Source organism: Lepidothrix coronata, unplaced genomic scaffold (assembly GCF_001604755.1).
Source record: "Lepidothrix coronata isolate B3197 unplaced genomic scaffold, Lepidothrix_coronata-1.0 Scaffold65, whole genome shotgun sequence".
In the NCBI taxonomy this organism is placed as follows: domain Eukaryota; kingdom Metazoa; phylum Chordata; class Aves; order Passeriformes; family Pipridae; genus Lepidothrix; species Lepidothrix coronata.
Genome location: NW_016690245.1, coordinates 1,340,351 through 1,350,173, shown reverse-complemented (window position 1 = coordinate 1,350,173; position 9,823 = coordinate 1,340,351). Strand labels below are relative to the sequence as shown.

The 9,823-nt window shown below is 38.6% G+C and overlaps 1 protein-coding gene across 2 annotated transcripts in view; it reads left to right on the top strand.

The window, feature by feature from the left end:
- The first annotated feature begins 8,309 nt into the window (after positions 1-8,309).
- GREB1 (growth regulation by estrogen in breast cancer 1) overlaps positions 8,310-9,823 on the top strand; it is a 93,249-nt gene continuing 91,735 nt past the window's right edge. The window contains exons 1-2 of one of the 2 annotated variants that reach the window (XM_017818081.1): positions 8,310-8,495; positions 8,721-8,822. The gene's annotated coding sequence lies outside the window, so the exon portion shown is untranslated. Of the gene's footprint in view, positions 8,496-8,701; positions 8,823-9,823 lie in introns of those variants that run through there. The other variant, XM_017818082.1, reaches the window with a different exon arrangement.

Genomic DNA, 9,823 nt, shown 5'->3' with positions numbered 1-9,823 from the left:
GTCTCCTCCAGGCTGAACAGTCAAGTGACCTCAGCTGCTCCTTATACAACTCCCCCTCAAGAGAGAGGAGGTCCTCCCCATTTTGGTTACTACAAGGAGGGAGATTTTTCTTCCTTCAGTGTACAGCAGTTATGACCCACCTCAGGAAAAAGGGGGGTTATAACCCAGGTTCTTATCAGTAATTCCCTTGGGGTAGATTAGAGTGAAACGACACTGAATAATCGGTGTTTGAAAACATATATAGGTAGGGTTTATTTTAAACACATATAGGTAGGATTCATTTTAACAATTTTGTTTGAACAGGTATGTTAGCATTTTGGCTGTTGTCATCTATATCATCTATCATAGAGATAACCCCTGGGGGGAAAATGCATAAGGGAGAGAAAGGAAAGACAGGATAAGGGAGAGTAAGGGAAAGAAAAGCTGAGAGTAGAAAGATATATATAGTCACCGCCCATTGGGTCCAGCGATGAAACTTGGTAGTTGTAGCTTCCATGTCTGTCAGTTGAAGTGGTGGCCTTGATCTGTTGGGGGTGAAGGGGAGAAGCCCCCCCACTCGAAGAAGTTATGAGTTACTATATCCGTGGTTAGTGTCACAGGCCATGCCACGAGCCTCCAGCATCCCCTGGGTCTGTGCTGAGTTTCCGTGAGGGGCCTGGCCAAAGGGTTTTTCCCACCTTTCAAGATTGGCGGGGAGGGGGGGGTATGGGGCATCAGAGATGTAATGCAAAAGTCCTGCAGAAGCCTGCAAAAGTCCCTTGGCAATCCTAGAATGCATAAATCATTAACCTTTTCAGTCTCTGACAAGCATAAGCAAGGAGAGAGCACCCTGCTGTGCAAATATGTTTGAGAATAATTAGTATTGCTTTCTTGCCAAATAATCTGTTTCTGTCGTGACTTCCTAGTACGAGGCAGCCAAAGCTGCGTGTGGCACTCACGGGGCAGACACAGATAGAATGCCCATGTCAAGAATGAGTTAATTACGAGAGGCTCATCGGTGAAGGGCAAGGTATGTTCCTCTTGGGCCAGATGCGAGTGAATGTGGTTTGTCCAAACTCAGCCTGTCCATTTACCTCCTATCAACATCCTTTCCCCAGTGCTCCTGCCCTTTCCTCCACACTCATAACCTTTTTCAAGCAGACTGACATCTTGCTGATTTGCCAACATCAGCAATAATATAAAAATTTCCAACTGAGTAGGTAACTTCTATTTGTCGGACAAAAGCATTTCTTTTAAAAACAGCTCCTTGTTAAATAGCCCATCTGTTGCCTGGTTGCTCTTTATGGCAATTAACTCTCCTCTAAAACAGATAAGTCTGTCATGGAGTCCTTTTGCTTAAAGAATTTATGAACTGTTCCACTTCCCCATTTACACTTCAAGTAAAATTTCCAGTCACTTCCCCTCCCCAATTTCATCGGGCATTGTGTAAAACTGCCAGTCTGGTATGAAGAATTCAAAGCCATGAAGAACTTTGTTCATATTCTCACACGCCAGACTGAACTGGTCAAATAACACTCCGATATTTGAAAAAATACTGAATTAATTTTTATTTACTAGCCTTTCCATTTAGACAATCCTTTGGAGTAGTTTATGGTATCACCAATGATAGATCAGATGCCTTGATAGAGGGTGGAGTTTTCTTCATAGCAACCAATTTTCAATCAAGTACTTGCTTGGTAATAATTGTCCTTGTAGAGAACTATTGAACTAAGGTGACTTGTTCTGGTATTCTAATGAATTAATGAGAGTAAAAAGGGGAAAAATATGTTACAACTCCTCAAAAGCATGACATCTGTGCTTTAGCAGACATGAAGTCTGGAGCTATGAATTTCAAGACGTCATGCAAATGCTGATTGTCAGTATTGCGAGGCAAGGTTAGACTGCTGCAGAAGCAGAAGGTTTTCCTGTCATGGAAGGGACATATGATTACACTGAAATGTAAAAATGCTCATTTTTGTATGGGCAGCATAATCCAATTGCTGACTACTCTGTGGTGATAAACTTAGTCCCATAAGGAATGAGTATTTCTCCCTCTTTGTTATACTGTGGAAGATGAATGTTATCATTGCAATTACAGATTGTATAAACCCACTGTGATAAAGCAGGTCTTTTCCAGCTGGAACAGCAAAATGGTTTGGAGTAGATGTCTTAGGCCACTTTAGTTTGAGGTGATGTAAGGAATATGTCATGCAGTGTGAAAGTCATTGAATAGGATTTGGTGACTGTTGGCTGGTCAGATATTAAGAGGGAGGCTAGCGACTCATAATCTGAGGATTAGGATACATGAATTCCTGTATTAACCCATGTGGAAAACATTGCATCAACATTTAGCTATGCTGTTGTTCTAGCCAGTCATAAGATCAAATCCTGTTGTTCCTGTGCTTCTCTGTCCTTGCCTGCTGACGTATTTAATGGAGCAAAGAAGAGCCCCACATGGATTCAGAGTCAGGAAGAGTTTTCTGTATTTACATGAAAATTAAGAAGCCTAATTATTTTTTAAATGAAAATTAGATTTTGAAGTAACTCACTTGACTATCAGAGTTTTTGCTGTGGCATTCTACAGCTCAAAGAGTTTGATTCTAATGTGTTATTATTTACATTTTATAAAGATGACACATTCTTTATTACTCCTGTAGACGAAAATGAAACTTATACCCCATTTACTGTTATTTTAATGCATATAAAAATAGTTGTGCATTCTTTTTAATATCTCCAGACATTAGTCATATAAGACATGATACTTAAAATGAAAGATTTGCTTATTTATCTGAATTCTTTTTTAATTGCATTGATTCTTAATGTGCCACCAGGGGGCAATAATTCCATTTCCTAAATCTGATCCTTTACCATCAAAACCTGCCAGAACAGTGGGTTCAGTAACATTTTTGAGGGACTATATGTGAAAATCAAAACATAACTTTCTTAAAAATACTTCCCTTGTGTAATTTAATATTTTACCCTGCAATTCTTAGGCATGTAGGTTTTATTTTGAGCAGCTAAAATTAGACTGCTTTGTAAAAGCTTTTACCAGTGAACCTCATGCAGCGCTATAATGGTGCAAGGTTTGGATTTCATTCAATATAGGATATTTTGTTGTTTTTATATTTCCATTGTAAGATTAAAAAAATTGTTTTGAGTGCCACTACTTTCCTATTATTATTTTTTTTTTTTGCTACACTAATATCTTATTAATATTTATTAGCCTATATATGTGATCCTGAATTTGGGAATTATATCTCCTGACAGGTACCTCTATATCCTTATATGATATATATTTTTTCTTTATGTACATAGTAATTCCAGCATACTGCAGTTAAAGCCAAAATTGCCTTCTGCCTACAATACTGTATCAAATGCAATCTTCCCTTTCACAGTTGTAACTGGATCTTCCATTATGTGCATATATATTGTTGAAAAGATGAGCTAGAGAAAATATCTTCCTGCAAAGGTGCAGAAGTACAAAATCATGAAAGACAGCAATAGCTGTAAGTATCTGTTTAAACCTCAAGGAATTACGGAATCATCCATATTTTTGTATATTAGTATGTCTATCTGTATAAATTTTCAAGCCTCCCTAAGGTCCTCACCACTGCATAAAGATTAGGCATAAAGGTATAAATTTTTATGCTGTAAAATGTAATGACTTAAATCTGTTTCTGGCAATAGTAGAGTCTTTCTTGATGTGCTCAGCTTAACTTGACTGAAAAAAAATTTCCTGTATACTTGGCAAATAGTCATCCATTAATTTAAGAAGGCAGATATCTTATTTCTTCACTTTGTTGTATGAGTATGAGGAAGATCAAGTCAGTTAATCAGATCTGAACAGCGCAGTGCTAAACAACATTCTTTTTTGTCATGTCTTGAATGGCACTTAGAAGTCATGGATGTGGTATCATGTTGTATACAAAGGGTTTAGCTCATGATACAAACTGAAGCTCTTACTTTTTGTACCTGTAATTCAGAAAAGAAGTTATATAGATGGAAAAAGTACCCTTAAGGTGACATTAAAGGCTATGTAACTAGCAAGTGCTTGCTGCATATGAACACTGGTGTGTCTTGTTAAAAAGGTTCAGTGAATATTGTGTTCTTAATAAGGTTTAGATATTTGGCAGCAAGCCATCTGCCAGAGCCTAAGGATTCTAGGCAAAGCTCTTAACAGAGCCTGCTGGAGGTTTTCATCCATGCTAAGGAGTTTAGAAACAGAAGAAGATTCCTGTTGCATATGGGCATTATTTGTTGTTTGTATCTTTGAGTTGCAGAGGAGGTGCAAAATTCCCTGTTGTATTTAATTTTGTCAGCTTTAAATGTATGAAAAAGTTGAAGTATGTTCTCATGAGATGGTTAGCTTTATACTTTGAGTGTCAAAGTATCTTTGAAGTTGATTTTTTGGTGGATTTTTTTTGTTGTTTTGTTGGGTTTTGTTTTGTTGTTGTTGTTTTGGTTTTTTTTTTACTTTAGGTGAAGATTTCCCCATTGAAGTTTTTGTATTATTTGCTACGATATATGAGGAACCTGAGAATCAGAGAACCATTTAGGTTGGAAAAGATGTCTAAGATCATCAGGTCCAGCCATCAACCCAATACTGCCAAGTCCACCACTAAACCATGTCCCTACGTGCCACATCAGCACATCTTCTAAATACTTCCAGGAATGGTGACTCAGCCATTTTCCTGGGCAGCCTGTTCCAGTGCTTGAGAACCCTTTCACTGAAGAAATTTTCCCTAATATCTAATCTAGACCTCCCCTGGTGCAACTTGGGGCTTTTTCCTCTCATTCTATTGCTTATTATTTGGGAAAAGAAACCAGTACCCACCTCACTACAACCTCCTTACAGATAGTTGTAGAGAATGGTAAGGTCTCCTAAAGCCTCCTTTTCTTCAACTTGAGGTAGTTCTGATCAGAAGCCAATTTCTAAAAAATAATAATAAACTATTTGATTGTAAATGGCAGTTTATCTAATTATAAACCCTAGGAATAAAAAAAAAGGATCAGTTGTTACATTCTATAGTAGTGAGTTCTACAATTTTAATTTGTTTGATAAAACAAAGTAATTTTGTTTTAAATATTCTCCCAATCATGTCATTGGGTGCTCTGTAATTCCTGTGTTATGGGAAACTGTAAGAACTTCTTTTCAGTTCACTTTTTCCATATTATTCTCAGCTTCATAGGTATTTATCAGCTCAGTTACCGATTTTCCAATTTGAAGACTCATAGCCTATTTAATCTGTTTTGTGTGGAAGTTATTTCAAATCTCTAGCCACTCTTGTATATTGCTTTTCTGTTCTGCTATAGCCTTTTCAAATGTGACATTTGAAAGGAATAACACTACAATTTGAAGGAAAAAAAAAATAAAAGGGAAAAGGAATTTTTTTCCCCAATATGAGGACAGTAAAGCAGTGGAACAGGCTGCCCAGAGAGGTTGTGTAGTCTCCGTCCTGGAGGTTTCCAAAACATAACTGGGTAAAACTGAGCAAACTCACCTCATAGCTGACCCTTCTTTGACTGGGAGATTGGGCTAGACACTTCTTGTGGCCCCTTTGAACATGAATTATCCCATGATCCCATGACCAGATATGCAGGCAGAGTACAAGAAGTCTACAAGTGTAGACTTAATACAATGTCAAACTGATACTTTCTTCTTTATTCTCACTTATTTTCCTAACATTGTATGTGCCTTTTTGATAATTAGTGAGCATTATGCTGATGTTTTCAGAAAACTGTCTACAATGCTCAAAAACCTCTTCACTAAGTGGGCAAGAACCCATTGTTATGCACGTACAGTTGGCAGCTGCAGCAACAGCAGGGGAAAAAAGTATCAGAGGGCGGTACTGTGAAATGTGGCTTTGGGAGCAACATCCCTCCATTCTTTCTGTGCTGAGTTACTTCCCTGAACCTGAATGAAAGCAGGTAGTAAGGAAGAAGTGGTTTTGGGATTGCCTGGTTCTGTGGCTGCTGCTATTGGCTGAAGCAGTGGCAAAAACATTGGTTCAAAGAGAAATAGTGTCTGCTGCAAAGGGAAAGGATTGCAATTCATGGTGCTACTATGTCTGTTGCCATTGCTCCATGTCCTGCACTGGAGAGACTGGGCAGAGCTGGACCCAGCTTTGGTTCCTTGACCATTCTTTCTTCTCCCACTCTCTGGGTAGGTAACTCTTCTGGTCAGCTGCTTTTGCTCCTCCACTGATCTCCAAATCTCTATAAAGTATTCATACTCTCAGCATCTTGGCTCTTCTTTCTGCCCTTAGTGCCACTGTGGCTTGTTAGAACCACAAGGCAGATATTTTCTTGCGCATCCATTGTTTTTCATTTCTTACTACTTAATTTACGCTGCCTTTTCAGTCATCCACGTCTATGAGATATGCCTGCAACATTTCACACTTTGTATTTGGGTATCCCGAAAAATCTTGTCACTTCACTGTTCTGTGCAATGTTACAGCTGTGTTCCACTCATATACTGCTCTTCTAGTACTGATGTTGGTTTAAGCTATAGGTTACATCTTAACCTTATAGCTAGTAGTTCAGCAGCCTTGTATTCAGGTAAAAAAACCTCTGGTCCTGGTGATATGTTACTTCCAAATGATCTGTCCATTCTAAAGCTTCCTTTGCTGACCATCAGAAAGAAGGTCTGACCTTCAGAAGTTGTGCTGATGTGACATCTCTGGAGTGTTCTAGAAAAAGCATCTAGATGATTTTATAGAGATATTTTAGCACCAAAATAGATGAGAAATCTGTTTCTCTCTCCTCATTTTAACATTTAAACGTTTTAACAGTTTTTATTTTTAAAGTTTACCTGTTCTTAAAATAAAAACTCTCACTTAGTCCTTAGTGCAGCTTACTAGTGGTGCTATTGTCCTTATGGTTTGGTAAAGGCTATTGGAAAGTAATGTGTATACTGGAAATTGGAAATATTTCCATACATAGTGCAAGATGACACTAGTTTTTAAAAAGCATATAGAAGCCCTGAGGAAGGAAAGGTTTGATTCTGGCAGTCTGGCTGTCAAAAGTTATCAAGTTCAGGTCTTTTGGCTTGAGTTTTGAAAAAGCTTTGAGATGTGACATTAATTTGGATCTTTAAATTATGTGAGACACACTGAGGTGCAAGTCTCTTGGTCATGGAAATAGGCATAATACCCTTTTGCTGCAGCACAACACTGTAGTTCATTCTGAATTATTAAATGTGTCAAATGCATTTGGTTTAAATAGTTTGGCAAGAGTTGCCCTGGCTGTGCCTTCAAGTGGGAGAAGGAATAGAACACTGTGCTGGGATACAGGTGAATGAAGATAGACTATGTTCTGATTATTTTCAAGTTGATCAAGAATTTTACAAAGATTGATCAGTAGATTGCTTTGATATGGTGGATGTTGCTTAGAAGGTATCTTTGATTTGTGAGATGATCCAGGCACGGTGAGTGTTGTTTCTCTGTCCCATGGACCACCTTCTGCATGACCTTAGATGTGTCATGCCTCTTAGCTGCTCTATGAGGCAACCAGCAATGAAGAAACATGGGCTAGTTTTAAGATAACTTGTAATTATTACCCCTTCCCTGTGTCTGACCTTGGCTTTGCAGTAGCTAACTTGCTGCTTAATTTTAGATACTCAGTAAAAGAGGCTTCATGAAGTGAGTGTCAAATACATCTTCATACATCACTGGAGAGAGCCAGGTGCCTCTCCAGGCCTCCAGAGGGAGATCCTTTCCAGCTAAGGTATTTAACCTTAAGCAGACAAGATCTTTTAGAAGTCTTCAACATCACCTACCTCTCTGCACAGTCTCTGTGACAAACATAAACACTTCAGAAGGACTGTTTTATTGTGTATCTAAAATTAGGTCCTTAAAAAGAACATGCTAGCTAGCTGTAATGATATGTGATTTTCGGGAGCCTGAAAGTGTTTCTAGTCATCATGACTGCTGAAAGTGAAAAAAAGACCCCTGGAATGCATTTGTCATTCAAGCTGAAAAGTCAGAGGACTTGTGCCTGTGTTTTCTGTGATCTTAAAGGGCTTATTACATAGCTCATAATCTTAAAAAATGCCACTTGTTATTTTTTCACTTTCATTCTCTATTGCATCATCAGATTATGCTGGTATTTAAATCTGGCTTTGCAGGGGAAAAGTTTGGAAGCTTCTTTAAAAAAAAAACTATTTAGAATAAGGATTGAGACACAAAGAGCATAAACAATAGGTAAGCTGGATTTGGGAGATAACTAGCTATCCAGGGCACTTTTCTTTATCTGTATAGATTGTTTAAACTAATCTCCAAATGGCAGCCTTTGGGTACTGTGACTAGATCTTTTTTCACATACAGAAAAGCCCCTAATTTTTCTAATTTCTCCAGAAGACTTCCACTTTCCCTTCATATCTCTGGTCTTCCCTGTTCATCTTCTGTTTTATAACACTTTTTTTCCCCTCAGGCTGCTGAAATTGTCTGCACTTTAGACCTTCGAGCCAAATAAGGCACGTCTCGTTGGGAAGATACCATATTCAGTGGGAAGCAGGGGTGAGGATGCATGAGGCCGGGGAGGAAAAGGCGGGGGGAAGGGTGAAGGGGTTGTATTCTTGACCTTAGGTAGCTGGTGCTGAGAGGTAGCGAATTGTGTGGGAGCACAGGCAGACCTACAGCTTGTGGATGGGAAGGAGGGAGCAAGGAGGAGGGAGGAGGAAGCTGGGACAGCGAGGGGGGAGGAGGAGGAGGAGAGAGCAGCATCTCTATCTTTCTTTGCAGACCACGCTGCTAAACAGCGAGGGGAGGCTCATGCTTCCCTAATATCCATCACTCCCTGCTTCCAGCGTGATCGCAGACAGAGCAACAAAGAGGGTCTCAGAGGTAAGATCCATGCAACTTGCAAAGCTGTAGCATCTGCCAAAATACGGAGAAGCAGCAGCAGCAGCAGCAACAATAGAGAGTAAAGATTATCAGCACCTGGGAATGCTCAGAGACGGCAGGGGGGTAACTGGACGCTCCTGAAGGTTAGGGAAGTGTTAGTCCCAGCAGCAGTAAGAACGCAGTAAGAGGAGAGCAGAGGATCGGGATACCAGCCAGCAGTATTTATCCGTGGGCAGTTTGTGTCCCAACTCTCTGTGTGGGAAGAGGAGAGAATAGGTTAGCAGCATAACTGATACATGGATAAATGAGACTTAACAGAAGATACAAATGGTTTATTTACCCAAAAAATATAGTTCTGGAGTGAACAAAACAATTCATTAATTTGTGTATTCAGAAAAAAAAATAAAAAAGCAAAGCTAAAGCCTGCATATTGTTTTGAATTTTTTTTACAATGAAAGTTTGATTTTTTTTATTTTAGGACAATGTTTTAGTTCAGAAATGCATTTAATAGCAACAACAGGGAAAAAAGGCAAAACTCCCAAATTAAATGTGGGAGTTTTTAAGTCAAAGAAAATTGACTGTTTGACAAGTATTGTTAGAAAATATTTGTGATGACTAAAGAAGGTATGCTGTTTGAACTGAGAAATAGTGTTTCATTTCATTTAGAAAAAAAACAAACCATAATTTTGTGGTGGCCTGAAATGAAATTTCTACTTATGTTTAATTCATCCATTCAGACAAAAAATTTGGTTAGGTGTATTTATAAAGTTAACTGTTTATTTTTAGTTGTGAGTACTGGAAGTTTAGATGAAGGAGACAGAAACTATAACATCTGTACATTAGAGACAGTGATGCTTGATTTTTGCTTGTGCTTTGTCTCATTGACTTTAGTTTTTGAAGTATGGGCTACATTGGTTTTGATCTAACACCTCACAGACCTTTCTGAAAATTACTAACTACTAAAAGCTGTACTGTCAGTGTTTGTTGTTATACATGTTGAA